Below are 21,696 nucleotides of genomic sequence, written 5' to 3'. Positions count from 1 at the left end.
CCAGTCCCAATTGTTCAGACTTTTGAGACCCCATTCAGCAATGCCAGAAAATGGCAGCTTAGGAATGGTAGATTCAAGGTTGGTGGTAAAACAGAAACCCATAGGCGGATTGATGGCCGTGGTGTGAGTTGGGATCCATGTGAGTGTTAAGGCCACCCAAAGTATTAAGTGGTCCCTCTTTACATTTGTTTGCTCGTCCGAATTGTTTAGACTCTTGGGACCCCATTCAGCAATACGGGAAAATGGCCACTAAGGGCTGGTAGATTCAATGTTGGTGGTAAAAGGGAAACCCGTGGGCTGATTAATGGTGGTGCTGTGGGAAGGGTTCCATATGAGGGTTAAGGCCAGCCCAAGTTTTCAGTGGTCACTCTTTGAATTTGTTTGCCATTTCCAATTGTTCAGACGTTTGGGACTCCACTCAGCAATGTAGAAAAATGGCTGCTTAAAGCTGGTAGATTTAAGGTTGGTAGTAAACCAGAAACCAATAGGCAGATTGTTGGCGCTGCTTTGAGTAGGGTTCCATGTGAGGGTTAAGGCCAGCCAAAGTATTCAGTGGTCCCTTTTTCCATTTGTTTGCCAGTCCCAATTGGTCGGGCTTTTGGGACCCCATTCGGCAATATGGGAAAATAGCCGCTTCGGGCTGGTAGATTCAAGGGTTATGGTAAAACGGAAACCCGTAGGCCGATTGTTGGCGGTGCTGTGAGTAGGGTTCCATGTGAGGGTTAAGGCCAGCCTGAGTTTTCAGAGGTCCCTCCTTGTATTTGTTTGCCAGTCCCAATTGTTCGCACTTTTGGGACCCCACTCAGCTATGTGGGAAAATGGCGGCTTAGGGCTGGTATATTCAAGGTTGGTGGTACAATGGAAATCCATAGGCGGATTGTTGGAGGTGTCGTGGGTAGGGTTCCATGTGAGGATTAAGGCCAGCCCAAGTTTTCAGTGGTCACTCTTTGCATTTGTTTGCCAGTCCCGATCGTTCGGACTTTTGGGACCCCGTTTGGCAATATGGGAAAATGGCAGCTAAGGACTGTTAGATTTAAGGTTGGTGGTAAAAATGAAACCAGTAGGCGGATTATTTGTGGTGCTGTGAGTAGGATTCCATGTGAGGGTTAAGGCCAGCACAAGTTTTCCATGGTTACTCTTTGCATTTGTTTCCAGTCCCTATTCTTTGGGCTTTTGGGACCCCATTCAGCAGTACTGGAAAATGGCTGCTTTGGGCTGGTAGATTCAAGGTTGGTGGTAAAACAGAAACCTGTAGGCGGATTGTTTGCGGTGCTGTGAGTAGGGTTCCATGTGAGGGTTAAGGCCAGCTAGAGTATTCAGTTGTCCCTCTTTACATTTTGTTACTAGTGCCAATTGTTCTGACTTTTGGGATCCTACTCAGCAATACGGGAAAATGGCCGCTTAGGGCTGTAGATACAAGGTTGGTGGTAAAACGGAAACCTGTGGGCCGAATTATGGTGGTGCTGTTGGTAGGGTTCCATGTGAGGATTAAAGCGAGCCCAAGTTTTCAGTGGTCACTCTTTGCATTTGTTTACCAGTGCCGATTGTTCGGACCTTTGGGACCCCATTCAGCACTATGGGAAATAATCCGCTTAGATCTGGTAGATTCAAGGTTACTGGTAAAACAGAAACCAGTATGCAGATTGTTGGTTTTGCTGTGAGTAGTATTCTATGTGAGGACTAAGGCCAGCCCAAGTTTTCAGTGTTCACTCTTTGCATTTGTTTGCCAGTCCCGATTGTTCGGACTTTTGGGGCCCCATTTAGTACTTCCTGAAAATGCCAGCAAGGGGCTGGTAGATTCAATGATGGTAGTAAAAGGGAAGCCCAATGGCCGATTAATGGTCGTGCTGTGGGTAGGGTTCCATGTGAGGATAAAGGATAAAATTTTCAGTGGTCACTCTTTGCATTTGTTTGCCAGTGCCGATTGTTTGGACTTTTGGGACCCCGTTCGGCAATTTGGGAAAATAGCCGCTAAGGGCTGGTAGATTCAAGGTTGGTGGTAAAACGAAAAAACGTACGCTGATTGTTAGTGGTGCTGTGAGTAGGGATCCATGTGAGGGTTAAGGCCAGCCTAAGTTTTCAGTGCTCACTCTTTGCATGTGTTTGCCAGTCCCGATTGTTCGGACTTTTGGTACCCCATTCAGCACTATGGAAAATAATCCGCTTAGATCTGGTATATTCAAGGTTAGTGGTAAAATAGAAACCAGTAGGCAGATTATTGGTGGTGCTGTGAGCAGGGTTCCATGTGAGGATTAATGCCAGCCCAAGTTTTCAGTGGTCCTTATTTGCATTTGTTTGCCAATCCCGATTGTTCGGACTTTTGGGACCCCATTCAGCACTACCTGAAAATAGCCACTAAGGGCTGGTAGATTCAAGGTTGTTGGTAAAACGGAAACCCGTACGTCGATTGTTGGTGGTGCTGTTGGTAGGGTTCCATATGAGGATTAAGGCCCGCGCAATTTTTCAGTGGTCCCTCTTTGCATTTGTTTGCCAGTCCCGATTTTTCGTACTTTTGGGACCCCGTACGGCAATACGGGAAAATGGCCGCTAAGGGCTGCTAGATTCAAGGTTGGTAGTAAAACAGAAACCATTAGGCGGATTACTGGCGGTGGTGTGAGTAAGATTCCATGTAAGGGTTAAGGCCAGCCCAAGTTTTCAGTGGTCAGTCTTTGCATTTGTTTGCCAGTCCTGATTGTTCCGACTTTTGTGACCCCATTCAGCAATACGGGAAAAAATCCGCTTAGATCTGGTAGATACAAGGTTGGTGGTAAAACGGAAACCTGTAGGCGGATTCTTGGTGGTGCTGTGGGTAGGGTTCCACGTGAGGGTTAAGGCCAGCCCAAGTTTCAGTGGTCAATCTTTGCATTTGTTTACCAGTCCCGATTTTTTTGAGTTTTGGAACCCCGTTTGGCAATACGGGAAAAAATCCGCTTAGATCTGGTAGATTCAAGGTTGGTGGTAAAACAGAAACCAGTAGGCGGATTTTTGGCTGAGTTCTGAGTAGAGTTTGATGTGAGGGTAAGGGCCAGCCCAAATTTTCAGTGCTCACTCTATGCATTTGTTTGACAGTCCCAATTTTTCGGACTTTTGGGACCCCATTCAGTACTTCCTGAAAATAGCTGCTAAGGGCTGGTACATTCAATGATTGTAGTAAAACGGAAACCCAATGGCCAATTAATGGTGGTGCTTTGGGTAGATTTCCATGTGAGGATAAAGGCCAGCACAAGTTTTCAGTGGTCACTCCTTGCATTTGTTTGCCAGTGCCGATTGTTTGGACTTTTGGGACCCCGTTCGGCAATATGGGAAAATAGCCATTAAGGGCTGGTAGAGTAAAGGTTGGTGGTAAAACGAAAACACATACGCTGATTGTTATTGGTGCTGTAAGTATGGTTCCGTGTGAGGGTTAAGGCCAGCCAAAGTTTTCAGTGGTCACTCTTTGCATTTGTTTGGCAGTTCATATTGTTCGGACTTTTGGTACCCCATTCAGCACTATGGAAAATAATCCGCTTAGATCTGGTAGATTCAAGGTTAGTGGTAAAACAGAAACCAGTAGGCAGATTATTGGTGGCGCTGTGAGTTGGATTCCATGTGAGGATTAAGGCCAGCCCAAGTTTTCAGTGGTTACTCTTTGCATTTGTTTGCCAGTCCCGAGTGTTCAGACTTTTGGGACCCCATTCAGTACTACCTGAAAATAGCCGCTAAGGGCTAGTAGATTCAAGGTTAGTAGTAAAATGGAAACCCGTGGGCCGATTGTTGGTGGTGCTGTGGTTAGGGTTCCACGTGAGGATAAAGGCTAACCCAAGTTTTCAGTGGTCACTCTTTGCGTTTGTTTCCCAGTCCCGATTGTTCAGATTTTTGGGACCCCATTCAGTACTTCCTGAAAATAGCCTCTAAGGTCTGGTAGATTCAAGGTTGATAGTAAAACGGGAACCCGTGGGCCGATTTTTTGTGGTGCTGTGGGTAGGGTTCCATGTGATGATTAAGGCCAGCCAGGTTTTCAGTGGTCACTCTTTACATTTGTTTTCCAGTGCCGATTGTTCGGACTTTTGGGACCCCATTCAGCACTACGGGAAAATAGCCGCTAAGGGCTGGCCGATCCAAGGTTGGTGGTAAAAGAGAAACCAGTAGGCCAATATTGGTGGTGCTGTGGGTAGGGTTCCACGTGACGATTAAGGCCAGACATAAGTTTTCACTGGTCACTCTTTGCATTTGTTTGCCAGTCCCGACTGTTCAGACTTTTGGGACCCCATTCTGCACTACCTGAAAATAGCCGCTAAGGGTAGTAGATTCAAGGTTAGTAGTAAAATGGAAACCCGGGGGCCGATTGTTGGTGGTGCTGTGGTTAGGGTTCCATGTGAGGATTAAGGCCAACCAAGGGTTTCAGTGGTCAGTCTTTGCGTTTGTTTGCCAGTCCTGATTGTTCGGACTTTTGGGACCCCATTCAGCTATCTGAAAATAGCCTCTAAGGGCTGGTACATTCAAGGTTGGTAGTAAAACGGGAACCCGTGGGCCGATTGTTAGTGGTTCTGTGGGAAGGCTTCCATGTGATGATTAAGGCCAGCCATAAGTTTTCATTGCTCACTCTTTGCATTTGTTTGCTAGTCCCGATTTTTCGTACTTTTAGGACCCCATTTGGCTATATGGGAAAATGGACTCTTAGGGCTGGTAGACTTAAGGTTAGTGGTAAAACAGAAACCAGTAGGCCGATTGTTGGTGGTGCTGTGGGTAGGGTTCTATGTGAGGATTAAGGCAAGCCCAAGTTTTCAGTGGTCACTCTTTGCATTTGTTTGCCACTCCTGATTATTCGGACTTTTGGGACCCCATTCAGTACTTCCAGAAAATAGCCTCTAAGGGATGGTAGATTCAAGGTTGTTAGAGAAACGGAAACCCGTAGGCCGATTGTTGGTGGTGCTGTGGGTAGGGTTCCATGTGAGGATTAAGGCCAGCCATAAGTTTTCAGTGGCCACTCTTTGCATTTGTTTTCCAGTCCCGATTTTTCGTACTTTTTGGACCCCATTCAGCACTACCTGAAAATAGCCACTAAGTGCTTGTAGATAAAAGGTTAATTTTAAAATGGAAACCCGAAGGCCTATTGTTGGTGGTAATCGGGGTAGGGTTCCATGTGAGGATTAAGGCCAGCCCAAGTTTTTAGTGGTCACTCTTTGCATTTGTTTTCCAGTGCCGATTGTTCGGAATTTTGGGACCCCATTCAGTACTACCTTAAAATAGCCGCTAGGGGTTGGTAGATCCAAGGTTGGTGGTAAAACAGAAACCAGTAGGCCTATATTGGTGGTGCTGTGGGTAGGGTTCCATATGAGGATTACGGCCAGCCCAAGTTTTAAGTGGTCACTCTTTGCATTTGTTTGCCTGTCCCGATTGTTCAGACTTTTTTGACCTCATTCAGCTACCTGAAAATAGCCGGTAAGGGCTGGTAGATTCAAGATTGGTATTAAAACAGAAACCCGCAGCGGATTGTTGGTGGTGCTGTGGGTAGGGTTCCATGTGAGGATTAAGGCCAGCCAGATTTTCAGTGGTCACTCTTTGCATTTGTTTGCCAGTCCGGATTGTTTGGACTTTTGGGACCCCATTCAGCACAACGGGAAAAAATATGCTTAGATCTTTTAGATTCAATGTTAGTGGTAAAACAGAAACCAGTAGGCCTATATTGGTGGTGCTGTGGGCAGGGTTCCATGTGTGGATTAAGGCCAGCCCAAGTTGTGAAGTGGTCACTCTTTGCATTTGTTTGGCAGTCCTGATTGTTCGGACTTTTGGGACCCCATTTAGCTACCTGAAAATAGCCGCTAAGGTTTGGTAGATTCGAGGTTGGTGGTAAAACGGAAACCCGTAGGCCGATAGTTGGTGGTGCTGTGGGTAGTTTTCCGCATGAGGATTAAGGCCAGCCCAAGTTTTCCGTGGCCACTCCTTTCATTTGTTTGCCAGTCCCGATTTTTCGGAGTTTTGGGACCACATTCTGCAACACGGGAAAATGGCCGCTAAAGGCTGGTAGATTCAAGGTTAGTGGTAAAAATGAAACCAGTGCGCGGGTTGTTGGCGGTGCTGTGAGTGGGATTACATGTGAGGGTAAAGGCCAGCCCAAGTCTTCGCATTTTTTTGCCAGTCCCGACTGTTCGGACTTTTGGGACCCCACTCAGTAATACGGGAAAATGGAAGCTTAGGGCTGGTACATTCAAGAATGGTGATAAAACGGAAACCCATAGGCCGGTTGTTGGTGGTGCTGTGTGTAGGGTTTCATGTGAGGACGAAGGCCAGGAAAGTTTTCAGTGTTCACTCTTTGCATTTGTTTACCAGTCACAATTTTTCCAACTTTTGGGACCCCATTCAACACTATGGGAAAAAATCTGCTTAGATCTGGGAGATTCAAGGTGAGTGGTAAAACAGAAACTAGAGGGCAGATTGTTGGTGGTACTGTGGTTAGGGTTCCATGAGAGGATTAAGGCCAGACCAAGTTTTCAGCGGTCACTCTTTGCATTTCTTTGCCAGTCCCGATTGTTCGGACTTTTGGGACCCCATTCAGTACTTCCTGAAAATAGACTCTAAGGGCTGGTAGATTCAAGGTTGGTAGTAAAACGGAAACCCGTGGGCCGATTGTTGGTGGTGCTGTGGCTAGGGTTCCATGTGAGGATTAATGCCAGCCATAAGTTTTCATAGGTCACTCTTTGCATTTGTTTGCCATTCCCAATTGTTCGGACTTTTGGAACCCCATTCAGGTATCTGAAAATAGCCTCTAAGGGCTGGTAGATTCAAGGTTGGTGGTAAAACGAAAACTCGTAGGCTGTTTGTTGGTGGTGCTGTGGGTAGGGTTCCATGTGAGGATTAAGGCCAGCCAGGTTTTCAGTGGTCACTCTTTGCATTTGTTTACCAGTCCTGATTGTTCAGACTTTTGGGACCCCATTCAGGAATATGGGAAAAAATCCGCTTAGATCTGGTAGATTCTAGGTTAGTGCTAAAACAGAAACCAGTAGGCAGATTGTTGGTGCTGCTGTGGGTAGGGTTCCATGTGAGGGTTAAGGCCAGCCCAAGTTTTCAGTGGTCACTCTTTGTATTTGTTTGCCAGTCACAACTGTTCGGACTTTTGGGACCCCATTCATAAGTTCCAGAAAATAGCCGCTAAGGGCTGGAAGATTCAAGGTTGGCTGTAAAACGGAAACCCGTGGGCCGATTGTTGGTGGTGCTGTGGGTAGGGTTCCATGTGAGGATTAAGGCCAGCGCAAGTTTTCAGTGGTCACTCTTTGCATTTGTTTTCCAGTCTCGATTGTTTGGAGTTTTGATACCCCATTCAGCTATCTGAAAATAGCCGCTAAGGGCTGGTAGATTCAAGGTTAGTGGTAAAATGGAAACCCGTAGCCCGATTGTTGGTGGTGCTCTGGGTAGGGTTCCATGTGAGGATTAAGGCAGCCCAAGTTTTCATTTGTCACTCTTTGCAATTGTTTGCCAGTCCCGATGGTTCGGACTTTTGGGACCCCTTTCTGCAATACATGAAAAAGACCGATAAGGGCTGGTAGATTCAAGGTTAGTAGTAAAATGAAACCTGTGGGCCGACTGCTGGTGGTGCTTTGGGTAGGGTTCCATGTGAGGATTGAGGCCAGCCCAAGGATTTATTTGTCACTCTTTGCATTTGTTTGCTAGTCCCGATTTTTCGGACTTTTGGAACCCATTCAGCAATACCAGAAAAGGGCTGCTAAGAGTTGGTAGATTCAAGGCTGGCAGTAAAACAGAAACCCGTTGGCGGATTGTTGGTGGTGCTGTGAGGAAGATTCCATGTGAGGGTTAAGGCCAGCCCCAGTTTTCAGTGGTCACTCTTTGCATTTTTTTGCCAGTCCCAATTGTTCAGACTTTTGGGACCCCATTGAGCAATACGGGAAAATGGCAGCTTAGGGCTGGTAGATTCAAGGTTGGTGGTAAAATGGAAACCAGGAGACAGATTGTTGGTGGTGCTGTAGGTAGGGTTCCATGTTAGGGTTAAGGCCAGCCCAAGTTTTCAGTTGTCACTGTTTGCATTTCTTTGCCAGTCTTGATTGTTCGGACTTTAGGGAACCCATTCACTACTTCCTGAAAATAGCCGCTAAGGGCTGGTAGATTTAAGGTTAGGAGTAAAAGAAACCCGTAGGCCAATAGTTGGTGGTTTTGTGCATAGGGTGCCGCATGAGGATTAAGGCCAGCCCAAGTTTTCAGTGGTCACTCTTTGCATTTGTTTTCCAGTCCCGATTGTTCGGAATTTTGGGACCCCATTCAGCACTACGGGGAAAAATCCGCTTTGATCTGGTAGGTTCAAGGTTAGTGGTAAAACAGAAACCAGTAGGCAGATTATTGGTGGTGCTGTTGGTAGGGTTCCGCGTGAGGATTAAGGCCAGCCAGGTTTTCAGTGGTCACTCTTTGCATTTGTTTGCCAGTCCCGATTGTTCAGACTTTTGGGACCCCATTTAGTACTACCTGAAAATAGCCGCTAATGGCTAGTAGATTCAAGGTTAGTGGTAAAACAGAAACCAGTAGGCCGATTATTGGTGGTGCTGTGGTTAGGGTTCCATGTGAAGACTTTTGGGACCCCACTCAACTACGTGAAAATAGCCGTAAAGGGCTGGTAGATTCAAGGTTGGTGGTAAAAGGAAAACCCGTAGGCCGATTGTTGGTGGTACTGTGTGTAGGGTTGCGCGTGAGGTTTAAGGCAGGCCCAACATTTCAGTGGTCACTCTTTGAATTTGTTTGCCAGTCCACCATTGTTCGGACTTTTTGGGACCCCGTTCGGCAATATGGGAAAATGGCCGCCAAGGGCTGGTAGATTTAAGATTTGTGGTAAAAATGAAACCAGTTGGCGGATTAGTGGAGGTGTTGTGGGTAGGGTTCCATGTGAGTTTTAAGGCCAGCCCAAGTTTTCAGTGGTCACTCTTTGCATTTGTTTGCCACTCCTGATTATTCGGACTTTTGGTACCCCATTCAGCACTACGGGAAAAAATCCGCTTCGATCTGGTAGAATCAAGGTTGGTGATAAAACAAAAACCAGTAAGCGGATTATTGGTGGTGCGGTGGGTATTGTTCCATGTAAGGATTAAGGCCAGCCCAAGTTTTTAGTGGTCATCCTTTGCATTTGTTTGCCAGTCCCCATTGTTTGGACTTTTAGGACTTCATTCAGCAATACGGGAAAATGGCTGCTTAAGGCTGGTATATTCAAGGTTGGTAGAAAAACAGAAACCCGTGGGCAGATTGTTGGTGGTGCGGTGTGTAGGGATCCATGTGAGGGTTAAGGCAAGCCCAAGTTTTCAGTGGTCACTCTTTGCATTTGTTTGCCTGTCTAGATTGTTTGGACTTTTCGGTACCCATTCACCAATACCGGAATATAGCCACTAAGGGCTGGTAGATTCAAGGTTGGTGGTAAAACGGTAACCCGTAGGCCGATTGTTAGTGGTGCTGTGGGTAGGGTTCCATGTGAGGATTAAGGCACGCTCAAGATTTCAGTGGTCACTCTAATCATTTGTTTGCCAGTCCCAATTGTTCGGACATTTGAGACCCCATTCGGCAATATGGGAAAATAGCAGTTTAGGGTTGGTTGATTCAAGGGTTATGCTAAAACATAAACCTATACGGCGATTCTTGGTGGTGCTGTGGATAGGGTTCCATGTGAGGGTTAAGGCAAGCCAAAGTTTTCAGTGGTCAGCCTTTGCATTTGTTTGCCAGTCCCAACTGTTCAGACTTTTGGGACTCCTTTCGGCAATATGGGAAAATGGCAGCTTAGGGCTGGTAGATTCAAGGTTGGTGGAAAAACAGAAACCCGTAGAAGTATTTTTGGTGGTGCTGTTAGTAGGATTCCATGTGAAGGTTTAGGCCAGCCCGAATTTTCAGTGGTCCCTCTTTGCATTTGTTTCGCAGTCACGATTGTTCGGACTTTTGGGACCCCAATCAGGACTAAAGGAAAATGGCCGCTTAGGGCTGGTAGATTCAAGGTTGGTAGTAAAACAGAAACCCGTACGCTGATTGTTGGTGGTGCTGTGGGTAGGGTTCCATGTGAGGATTAAGGCCAGCCCAAGTTTTCAGAGGTCGCTCTTTGAATTTGTTTGCCACTCCCGATTGTTCGGACTTTTGGGAACCCATTTGGCTTTTTGGGAAAATGGACTCTTAGGGCTGGTAGGTTTAAGGTTGGTGGTAAAACAGAAACCAGTAGGCCGATTGTTGGTGGTGCTGTGGGTAGGGTTCCATGTGAGGATTAAGGCCAGCCCAAGTTTTCAGTGGTCACCCTTTGCATTTGATTGCCAGTCCCGATTTTTCGGACTTTTGGGACCCCATTTTTTACTACCTGAAAATATCCGCAAAGGGCTGGTAGATTAAAGGTTGGTAGTAAAACGGAAACCCGTGGGTCGATTGTTGGTGGTGCTGTGGGTAGGGTTCCATGTTAGGATTAAGGCCAGCCCACGTTTTTAGTGGTCAGTCTTTGCATTTCTTTGCCAGTCCCAATAATTTTGACTTTTGGGACCTCATTCAGCTATCTCAATATTGCTGCTAAGGGCTGGTATATTAAAGGTATGTTGTAAAACGGAAACCCATAGGCCGATTGTTGGTTGTGCTATTGGTAGGGTTCCATGTCCGGATTAAGGCCGTCCGAACTTTTCGGTGGTCACTCTTTGCATTTGTTTGCCAGTCCGGATTGTTTGGACTTCTGGGACCCCATTCAGTATTACCTGAAAATATGCGCTAAGGGCTGGTAGATTCAAGGTTGATGTTAAAACAGAAACCCGTGGGACGATTGTTGGTGGTGTTGTGGGTAGGGTTCCATGTGAGGATTAAGGCCAGCCCAAGTTTTCAGTGGTCACTCTTTACATTTGTTTGCCAGTCCCGATTGTTTGGACTTTTGAGACTCCATTCAGTACTACCTGAAAAAACGTGCTAAGGGCTGGTAGATTCAAGGTTGTAATAAAACGGGAACCAGTGGGCCGATTCTTGGTGCTGCTGTGGGTTGCGTTCCATGTGAGGATTAAGGCCAGCCCAAGTTTTCAGTGGTCACTCCTTGCATTTGTTTGCCAGTTCCAATTGTTCAGACTTTGGGACCCCATTCAGCACTACCTGAAAATAGCCACTAAAGGCTGGTAGATCCAAGGTTGGTGGTAAAACGGAAACCCGCATGCTAATTGTTGCTGGTGCGGTGTGTAGGGTTCCATGTGAGGATTAAGGCCAGTCCAAGTTTTCAGTGGTCACTTTTTGAATTTCTTTGCCAATCCCAATTGTTCGGACTTTTGGGACCCCAGTCAGCAATACGGGAAAATGGCTGCTTAGGACTTGTAGACTCAAGGTTGGTGGTAAAACAAAAACCTGTAAGCAGAGTGTTGGCGGTGCTTTGAGTAGGGTTCTATGTAAGGGTTAAGGCCAGCAAAAGTATTCAGTAGTCCCTCTTAACATTTGTTTCCTAGTCCCAATTGTTTGGACTTTTGGGACCCCACTCAGCAATCCGGGAAAATGGCTGCTTAGGGCTGGAAGATTCAAGAATGGTGGTAAAACGAAAACACGTGGGCCGATTGTTGGTGCTGCTGTGGTTAGGGTTCCATGAGAGGGTTAAGGCCAGCCCATATTTTCAGTGGTTACCCTTTGCATTTGTTTGCCAGTCCCGATTGTTCAGACTTTTGGGACCCCATTCAGCACTATGGGAAAAAATCAGCTTAGATCTGGTAGATCCAAGGTTGGTGGTAAAACGGAAACCCATACGCCAAATGTTGGCTGTGCTGTGAGTACGGTTCCATGTGAGGGTTAAGGCCAGCCCAAGTTTTCAGTGGTCACTCTTTGTATTTGTTTGCCAGTCCCAATTGTTCAGACTTTTGGGACCCCACTCAGCAATACAGGAAAATGGCTGCTTAGGGTTGGTAGATTCAAGAATGATGGTAAAACGGAAACCCGTGGGCCAATTAATGTTGGTGCTGTGGGTAGGGTTCCATGTGAGGATTAAGGCCAGCCCAAGTTTTCAGTGGTCACTCTTTGCATTTGTTTGCCAGTCCCAATTTTTCGGACCTCTTGGGACCCCATTCAGCACTACGTGAAAATAGCCACTAAGGGCTGGTAGATTCAAGGGTTATGGTAAAAATGAAACCAGTAGGTGGATTTTTGGTGGGGCTGTGGGTAGGGTTCCAATTAAGGATTAAAACCAGCCATCGTTAGGCCGGTTGTGTGCTGTTGGGGCTTCAAAAGTTGGTTGTTTTTTGTTTTTTTGTCCTAGCCTTGGAGCTGTTATACCTTGGCCTCATGGCTGTCTGCCTCTTCTCCCCTTGAGCCTTGGTGGCAGCAGGACACACCATTATTTTTTTTTTTCCCCCCAAAGAAAGGTTTGGGTGGGTATCTCTCTTCTCCCTTGGAACAGACTCAGCTGCTCAGCTCTCCTGTCTCCTCCCTGACCTAAATGTTGGGTCGTATTTAACCCTTTGCTGTTCCTGGGAGGTGCTCCCTGGCAGGACAGTGGGAAGAACAGAACTGAGCCCAGCACTGCAGCGTGTTTCCAAGGCTCAGGTTCCAGCCTGTGCCCATGTTGATGGCAGCAGTGCCAGACAAGTGTGAATCACCAAGTGGTGAGGCCATGGGAAGAATGTGTGAACAAGCACCTTCCCTCTGCAGTCAGTGCCCGAGCAGTGACAGACGGGTGGACAGAATGGGCAGTGTGGTGGGGAGTGGTATTGAATCTCCAGTGGTTAAGAGGTTTTTTTGTTAGAACGTAGTTTTCTGAAAATAAAGTCTCTACTTTACTCTGTGACTTTGCTTATTAAGTTGTCCAGCTGTAGGATGACTGCTGGTACATGGTGGAGCAGTGAATTTCATGAGCTTCTTTCTTTTTTAATTTGGGTGATCTTATTGCACGAATAACATATTTTGTAATTCTGAACTTTGATTAAGTTCATTTTAATTCTTCATGCTAAAAAGCATCTAAATAGAAGCTCATTGTGTTTTACCTTATTCTTTCCTTCCTGAAGTCTGATTCACTCACTGATACTAATTTGCTGGGTTTTATATTAGTTGCTTTCAGAGTCTTGGCTTGCACTAGGGGTTCTGTCTTAGTCATCAATGTGGGCAGGATGGAAATAACCTAAGTGGTTTTGTGCCCTGTTGAGTTAGAGCTTGAAGAGCTCAGTGGTTGGAAATGTAACTGAAGTTGCCATCAAATTTTGAGTGACTTGATTGAGATTTTTGTTTACTGGAGTCTGAAATCAACTTGTGGTGTCATACATTCTTGGAAGGAAATGTCTTGAGTGTTTATTTTTAATTGCAGCACTCCAAATAAGCTGCTGAAGTAGTGTATGTGGAGTTAGGTTGCTGGAATCTTGAAGGCCTTGGTGGCCTTCCACCAAGAAAGGATGGAGGCTGAGGAGATCAGCTCTGATTTTTCCTGGTTTGGTTTCTGTTGCTGTTGCTTGATGTTAGTAGGGCTGTAATCCTTCTGTTTCATGTCATGGCTCTTGTAACATGGAGAAGCATGACATTGGGGTGGAGCTGTGCAGTCTTCAACTCACACCATTTGCTGTGTGATTGCCCCTCTCCTCGACCCCCCTCCCCCCAAGATGGCAGAGGTATCTGGGGCTATGATAGTAAAATGGCATCAGTGTGGTAAAGCAAACAAGTTCTCTTTGTCCAAGTAAAACTACAAATGTTTTCTTGAGGCAAACCCCCAACTTTTCCTGATCTTACAGGTAGAAGGGAGGCACATTTTTTCGCAAAAGCCTCATGCTTTTATTCAAAAGCATAGATGGACACTGCTGTAATCTTTATGAAATGGCATGAGTACAGTGTAAGTAATTCCACCTGGAATCTGCACCCACTCCTGTGTCTTTAATTTTTCTCTTAGATTTTTTCCTTTTTACAAAGCTTCCAGCTCTAGGTTTTAAAGCTGCAGGAACCTAAGATTAATGTGCAATGTAGAAAAACATGGGTTTCTTGGTAGATCAGAAAATCAAAGTAGATACACCAAGTTAACTCATTTGGTCCCTTGCCATCACCAAGGCAGTACATCTGCAAGTTGAATTTTCTCCATCTGAGTCCCAATTTAGCAATTTAGATGACTTCCAGGACTGGAATATTTAACTGGTTCATTGTCTGTTTTCCTTGTTACTGTAGAGCTCTTCAGTAGGAAGGTAGAAGAGAGGGTCCCTTTCTTCTCTGAAGACCTTTAAACTGCCTGAGCTTAATCTGTCTCTAGTCCTTGTTCACTCTCACTGGTGCTGCTGGTAATTGCTTTAACCTACATGTAAAGATGTTGATTTCACTAGTAAGCCATTCAGGCTGCATTTACTATTGGTGTACTAAGCAGTTTCATGGCCACTGCTTGTTGGTGGCAGCAGGCTGGTAGTAACTGCTGAGAACCCACTCAGTGGGAATGGACTGATTTTGGGTTCCCCTATGGAAGTTGTGTGGAGTGCTGCCTCATTTTTTCATCTTCCTTTCAAGAACTGCAAATACTAATCCTTGTGTACCACCTCACTGTGTAGGAAGATCTCAAAGTAATTCCTTTGGGTGGGTGTTTGACATCTCACATGATGTGCTTTTTACTAGTGCCACTGATGGGTTTTTTGATGAGTTTGCATAATCAAAATGGAATGAAAGTGTAGCCCTTCAGGACATGGTTTAGTGGTTATGGTGTTAGATTATGGTTGGACTTGATGATATTGCAGGTCTTTTCCAACCTTAATGATTCTATGACAACTTAATGGTCTGATAAAAGAGTGCTGCCATCTTTCAACTAGTTCTTGATATGTGTTATTCTTAACTGAGCTGCCAGAAGAGTTCAAGGGTTAAAGCTATTCTTGGGAGCAGTTTGCCTTTCCAAGCTGGATTCTTCAGTGCTGTTGGCTTCCTGTGCAGCTTGACTTACAGAGGAATGTACCTCAAAGAATGGTTCCTGAGTACTGGAGGTGCTTATCTCATAAGTTGTCTAGTTTCATTTATTTTTGTCAAAAAATACAATGTTCAGAACAAAGTTCTAGACGGTCTTGAGTGATGCTGTGAACGTACTGTTCCTAACAGGGAGTGATAGGAAGCAGCTTGATAAGCAAAAACCAGTGGATTGTGTATTCTGTGAGCTCTGGTTAGTGATGGCTTTCCTCTTCATTTCAGTTCCAGTTCCTGATACATCCATCTAATACAGTACACTTTTAAAGTGACATTTATTACACCTAGAAGCTTGGGTATGGAGTAAGAAAGTGAGATTTATAATTCTTATAATAATTTTCAGTTGGTTTTGCATCCTTCAGTAAGTTTTACTCTAAAGTTGCAGGCTTGCCATGGCCATGGCTGTGTACAGCCTCTAGGATGCTGAATTTAAATAAGCTTTGTTTTTAAGGTAAATAGATTAAAACAAGATTAACTTTTCATCTGAAGCTGTAGCATTCCATAGAAACCCAGATAATGTTAGATTTGCTGAAGTCAGTAACCACACAACAGTTGTTCTGAGGCTTTTTAAAGGGGTTTGCCACAAAATGTGTGTGTGTAATGTAAATGAAATAATTTGTTCTGTTGCGTGCTCTATTTATTTGGTCCTTTCTTAAATAAAAGCCCTAAGTCAGGAGATTCAGTTCTATTAAACTATGTGAGCTTTCTTAGGATTCTAAAGCTAATATTAAAAGTTAAATACAATAGTTGTAGATTTAATACTAATGTAGTATTGTAAATAACTAGAGAACAGTTAAGTATGAAAAAAGTACATACATAGAAATAAGAATCAAAATAATTTGTCTGTCTGAACTTACAGGTTGTGTATGGAAAAAATGAGTTTTCTACTACAAGAATTATTCTGTTTCTTGCCTCTCCACAGGCGTTTGATCACAGATTCCAAGGTTAAATTAAAGTACCAGCATTTAATAACCAATAGTTTTGTAGAGGTGAGTTTTTATTTGAATTTTTTTTAACAGCTTCTGTGTTTTTCTTGCATATGTACCAAACCAGAGAAGTGAGGCTTGTTTATAACTGTAGAGTGGGTTTTTTGCATAGTCTCCAATCAAGTGTGACTGCAACTTAGAGGCTTTGCAGGGGTTATTTTATAGCCTGTTTAGTTACAGAAATAGTTGTAGAAAAATAAAAAAAAAACTGCAGGATGGAAAGCCTAGAGATACAGCAAAGAGTTGCCTTTGGAATTAAAGCTGCAATATTGCTTTTAGCAAAATACTCATAGCTTTGCAACATCAAAATAAATGAACTTAGATACTTTGGAAGAGTTTCCATTGTCCCAGTTTCCCAGTTGTATGTTCAGATTGACTCTAGAGCCCACTGTCTAAATTATTCCTGGGATCAAGGTTTCACTCTTTGTTTGAAGTGATGTATGCAGTGGGTTTTGTTGTTTGCTTTTCTTTAATGCAACTAAGCTAAGCATGTCTTGCAGACTGAAAGTTTGACAAGAGTCTAGCCATACAAGACCCACTTCTGTCTGCAGTACTGCAGGAACGGGCAATGAGGTGGTGTTTGGAGGGTGTTGGAAAGTGGTGCTTGTAAAAAGCTCATGTGCAGGTGTGAACAGTGCTTTAGAACAGCTTTTGAAGTGGTGAGATGCAGTTGGGTAGTTGCAAACAGCTTAAGAGATCCTGTTTTCAGTGGAAAGCTTTGTAGTTTCATATTCCTCAAGTATTTTCTCTCGGTGAGCTACAAGAGTAGCAGCAGTAGTCATGCTCCTTATCTTTCCTAAGAGACCATTTGACAGTGAAGAGTTGACAGCTGTACTCCTGCTTTCTTCCAGTAGAAAGTGTGCAGAGTGAGGAGGCATCAGTCTTAATACAGAGGACTAATAAGACAGGAAGGACTGTGACTAGAGGTCATGGCTGAAAAATTGAAAAAAAGGGGTAAAGGGCAGGTGGGCTCTTTGCATAGTGGTGAAAACTGGCATGATCCTGTTAAATGCAAGGTAAGCATATCAAAGTTCTTTTCTAAATTAATGATTTGAAGTCAACCTCTGTGCAAGATGTAGAAGTGAGGCAGGAGCTTTGTGGCTGTTCACGTTAAAAGCGTAGCAGGTGGTAGCATGCAGGAATCAGCAAAATCCTACTGGATGCCTTGAGGATGCCTCAGAATTGGACTTTGTGAAGGAACAGTGGCTCAGCCAGATGGGGATCAAGACACAGTGCTGCAGGAAATGATTGCACTAAATTAATTGCTGCTTGTATTGCTTTCCAGCACTAACACCCCATCTTCCCCTGTGGTTGTGTGTTCCCTACTGTTGCCTTGATATAAGCAGCTATACTGGGAGCATTTAGTGTCCCTATTTCAATCTAACTCTCTTCTGTCTTCATTTTTCTAACAGTGGTTAAAGAAGTGGATTAAGAAGTGTGATGATGACAGTGAAACTTCTAATTGGAATATAGCAAACACAAAGGTGAGGGGGTTTCTCATATTGTATATGGATTTATCAGATGAAAAGAAGAATGACAGCTGAATTCCTCTGTATTAGGATTATTCTTCCTGTTGTGTTGTTAGTTAAGAGCAGCTTTTAAAATCCACAGTACGCTGAAGTGCTCTTGTTTGAAGAGCAAGTAGGTGTTGCAGCCTTGAATCAGGTGAGGTTCTTCAGGCTAAGTGGAGTTTGTTCTTGTAAGAAACAGTTAATTGGAGACCCAAAGGAAGCTCAAATTGCTAAGTCTTTGGGCTCCTGTCTGGCTCTGATGGCTTCCCGAAGCAAATCTGTGCCTCCTTCCAAGGGTGTGAAACATGTTACCACCACCCGTGTCTCAATTAGGCCGTGATAATTTACATCTGCCTTTAAATCCCCTGGGATGGCCTCCTGAGGAGGTGTTCATTTCCACTGGGCAGGATTCCAGATAGAGACTGGCAGCACAGCTGTTAAGATTTTATTATGTAAATGTCTTCGTTCCAGCTAGCCCAGCTTCGCCTGAAACTTCATCATTTGTTCCATTTGGGATGAATTAAAACAAAGGTTGGCATGGTGGCAAGAAAATAAAAGCAGCAGTTGCCATTGGGGCATTGGGAGCAGACCTGGGTCTCACCAATGCAGAACCAGGAGGGTGGAAGAAGGTGGGGAGGTGTGAGGAAATGTCTGCTTTGGTTTTTTTAGCTTGGTTGTGTAACTGGTTAGTGGTATTGTTTGCAGCAGTGGCTGCTGCTTTCTGGGGCTGGCTCTCTGTTTTTCATTGAACTGGAATGTTGCATTATGGTGAAAGCAGAAACACCCATCAGGCTGAAACACAGTTGAAATCAGGCTGAAGTTAGGCAGCCTTGGCTGCTTCTTCCTGTTCTGTGAGCTGAGGTTTGTGTGGTCCCTGCTTGGAGGCTGAACATTGCAGTAAAGAGAACTTGGCTTTGTCTGAGGTGGGTGTGTCTAGAGATCTATTTTGGCCTAAGAACTGAACCAAACTTGCTCAGAGTTGGTCTTCAGGTATTGCCTGTATTAAGCCTGAAGTAGGTAGCCAAATAGCTGGAAAGGGCTGAGTGCAAGCACATGTAAAGCTAATTTTAGCCTTGGGTATCACATATTTGTGCCATCAGAATGGCCACAGTGCTACTTTGCTTGTGTTGCAGTGCTGTTCTGCCAATGCCAAAGCCCTTGGGAGCCAGATCTGGTGGTGCTGCTGCCCCCAGAGGTGTGATACTGTTCATGGCTGTAGGTCTGTTGGTCTTCTACCTTCCCCAGCTTTGGCATGTGCTGCTGAAGACCAGGATCTGAGCTCTGCTTGCTGCATTGTATTATGAACCACTGTTAAGCTTTCTGATACTGGATTCTGTGCCAGTTAAAAAGGCTGAAATCATACACACAGGTGGTAATGTAAACCAAACATGAATAATGTGCCACTAATGCTGGCTACTGAAAAAAGGAAGCTACTTATCTCTCCTTCAGGCAAGGCAATGAGGGTTTCTACGCTTGCTTGTAAACACAGACAGAAATACTAAGATAAAGATGGTAATTGGTTTTATTTTTCTGTCAGAATCTAGACTTCATCAGGTAGGATCCGTTCTGGTGGCTGGGTTGGTATTTAAATCATAGTTCAGACTGTCATGAATAGTACTGAATGGCTGGACTACAAAGTTTTTTGTGGGAAACACCCATCCAGAGGGCAATGAGGATGGGAAATGAGTATTGCCAAGCCATGCTGGCATCAACCCAGCTTATCTGTTAGTTCCTGTAGTCTGGTGTCAGCAGTAGAAGAGGTGTTGTCCTTGAACATCCCTATGTAAGCTACTTCCCTCTAATACTATAGCAGATGCTCCTACAGCAGGAAAGTACTTTGGAGTCTAGGCTGTATAGCAGCAACAGGGGGAAACTTAGAGGTATATAAACCAGGCATTTGAGCAAGCCAGCTTTCCTGGAGTCCAATGGTATCTGTATCAATGAATTAACTGAAGGACAATATCAGAATTATTTTCTCTCTGAGCTGACGCTAGATTCAGGGGAAAGCTGTCAGGAAACCCAGCCCACCCCTTGTCACAGTCCCTGGCTTCTTGTGGGCAGCAGGGACGTGGAAGGTGGTGATATCACACGGCTGTAATAGGGGAAGCACAAGCAGTGCTGGATGGTGGAATATGTGCAACTGGAGCTTCCCAGCCTCTGGAGAACCAGATCGGCCTGGAGCCATGAAGCTGCCAGCCACCACCTCCTCTTGCCTGAGCTGCCTGCTAGCCCTCAGCCAAAGGCACAGAGAAACCCAAATGCCTATGTGACAGCCACAGGCCTGCTGCTGCTCAGAGAGGAACCAAGAAAAATCCTTTCCTGCTGTCACTGGAGATTGTGGTGATACAATGAGACAAGCACTGAGGAGCTGGATTGTGTGTGCATCTGTCCTTACTCTCTCTATAGTATTTCTAGCAGTTGTGTTTGTGGAAGGAGCTGCTTGCTTCAATGACTGCAAGTTAGAGCCAAAATTCTGTGTTGAGTTTCTTAATTCTGAAGAACCTAGAGGGGAATTAGCTCACGAACCACCCAATGCAAAACTCCCTGATTTCAGTGGGAAAACCTCTCAATTTATGTCTGTGTGGTGGTGCTATTTCTAATTTTTTAAAAAAGTGCTTTCTCAGGTCCTACACACATAATGTTGTGCTATGGTTATGTCCCATGTGGTCTCCATACAGAAAAGGAAATTTTCTCCCTTAACAAAATTAAGGTGTAAGAGAGAATACCAGTCCTGGAACCTGGCCTTGAAATCTGGATAATCCTTTGCAACAGCAGTATGTGAGATACATTTGTTCCAGCCTGCCCTGGGAGACATAATAGGAAAGGAAAATTAGGCAATTGTGTGAGAGAATAGGAAAATGCAACCCAGTGGAATCGCTTCTATGCATTTTTTGATGAATTATGTAGAGTGGTCTGAATGAGAAATGAAGAGATTTGAGTTGTGAGTTCTGTGGTTTCCTCTTTTTTTGTTATTATTTTCTATTTATTTGCACTTAGGATACCTGCACTAAATTCTTTCTACCTATATAAAAGATACAGCTCTTGCAGTGGGGAGTGTGTTGGAGTTGATGGCCTTAGTTGGCTTAGAGGGTTCAGCTTAACTAAATTAATTTAAACTTGAGATAAGCAAGTATAAGTTCTTGACCAAGCCTTTGCTTTTCAGTCATCTTGTAGAGAAGGATTGAATTGTCCAAACTGTTGAATGTCTCTTTCTCTGTTTGTTGTACACCTTTGGTTCTTAGTTTCTTTCTTGAGAAACCACAAGATCTTATTCAAAGGAATAAGAAATACAGAAAACTTGGCTGTGTGCATTTATTTTTGGCTTTTAAGGTGAATTGAGACTGCCTGGAAGGAGCCTAAAAGGAGACAGGAAATCTGTTTCAAACCTGAGTTTTGGTCATGTTAACCTTTTTGTGTCTTAGAATACTGAGGGAGGAACAGAGATGGGAACGGTGCTGGTCTTCACCCGAGGCACTGTTTGTTTTTTTTTTCTTTCTTGTTAAATTGGTGTTTGTTAAAGTTGTTCATCTGATATTAAAAAAGCTTGCCTTGCAGTTTTTGGCTCCTGGCGTGTCACCACCTCATCTTGAGGGCTAGGCTGGGCTTGAATGTCAGATGTCCAAACCAGGAGGATTTTCTTCCTTCAAAAAAGCTATCGGCCATTTTTCTCTTCCAAGCAAGATAAAATGGCACAAATCCAGTTCTGTTCCCTTTCAGGTCACATTTTAATGTCTGAACATGTACTCCCTCCGTACTTTCTGGAAGTCCTACACTTGTTCTAATGCGTGGAAATTCTGGCAGCCCGCTAGATCCTCCGCAAGTATCAGCATTGAACTTTCTTCTTTCATTTCTCACCAGCTCAGTTTTGTGCCAGAAGTGTGAACAACATCTTTCTGAAGATGTCAAAGTGCCATCTTTTCCTCTTGGATGAACGAGTGTTTAAAATACCCTGCTTTGACTCTCCCATGTTGTCACAATGTACTATTTCACACTAACCATGATTAAGTTCAGGGTTTTTGGATTTTGTTGCAATTCATTAAGAAATCCCCGTGGTGTTTGAGGAGTTTTTTTTCATGTAAGACAGGTTACAGATTTCTGTGAACATGGCCGGGAGACTGATGTACCGCAGTTGCTTCCAGGACTTCAGGAGAGGACTAAACTGTTTCACCTACCTTGAAATAAAAATATATTTCTATTGAGCCTCCTGTTCATAAAACAGCAGCTGAAGTTTATGGTGTTTTATGTACATGCAGCCTTCTGTGACAAAATAGGAGTTGTTCTTTGCCAGGTTTGTCCAAGCTTTTGTTTCAAAGTGCAGTGTGTAAGCACAACAC

General features: G+C 44.4%; 1 long non-coding RNA gene across 1 annotated transcript; it reads right to left on the bottom strand.

Moving 5' to 3' along the window:
• Positions 1 to 5,260: 5,260 nt before the first annotated feature.
• LOC115598878 lies at positions 5,261 to 8,965 on the bottom strand. Its single transcript, XR_003987988.1, has 3 exons — positions 8,923 to 8,965; positions 6,881 to 6,885; positions 5,261 to 5,367 (listed from the first exon to the last, which is right to left on the bottom strand). It is a non-coding gene; the product is annotated as an uncharacterized LOC115598878 (long non-coding RNA).
• Between the last annotated feature and the right edge of the window lie 12,731 nt (positions 8,966 to 21,696).

The sequence above is a fragment of the Calypte anna genome, chromosome 10, assembly GCF_003957555.1.
Source record: "Calypte anna isolate BGI_N300 chromosome 10, bCalAnn1_v1.p, whole genome shotgun sequence".
In the NCBI taxonomy this organism is placed as follows: Eukaryota; Metazoa; Chordata; class Aves; order Apodiformes; family Trochilidae; genus Calypte; species Calypte anna.
The sequence above is the reverse complement of the archived record's forward strand: the minus strand, read 5'-3'. Positions and strand labels throughout refer to the sequence as shown.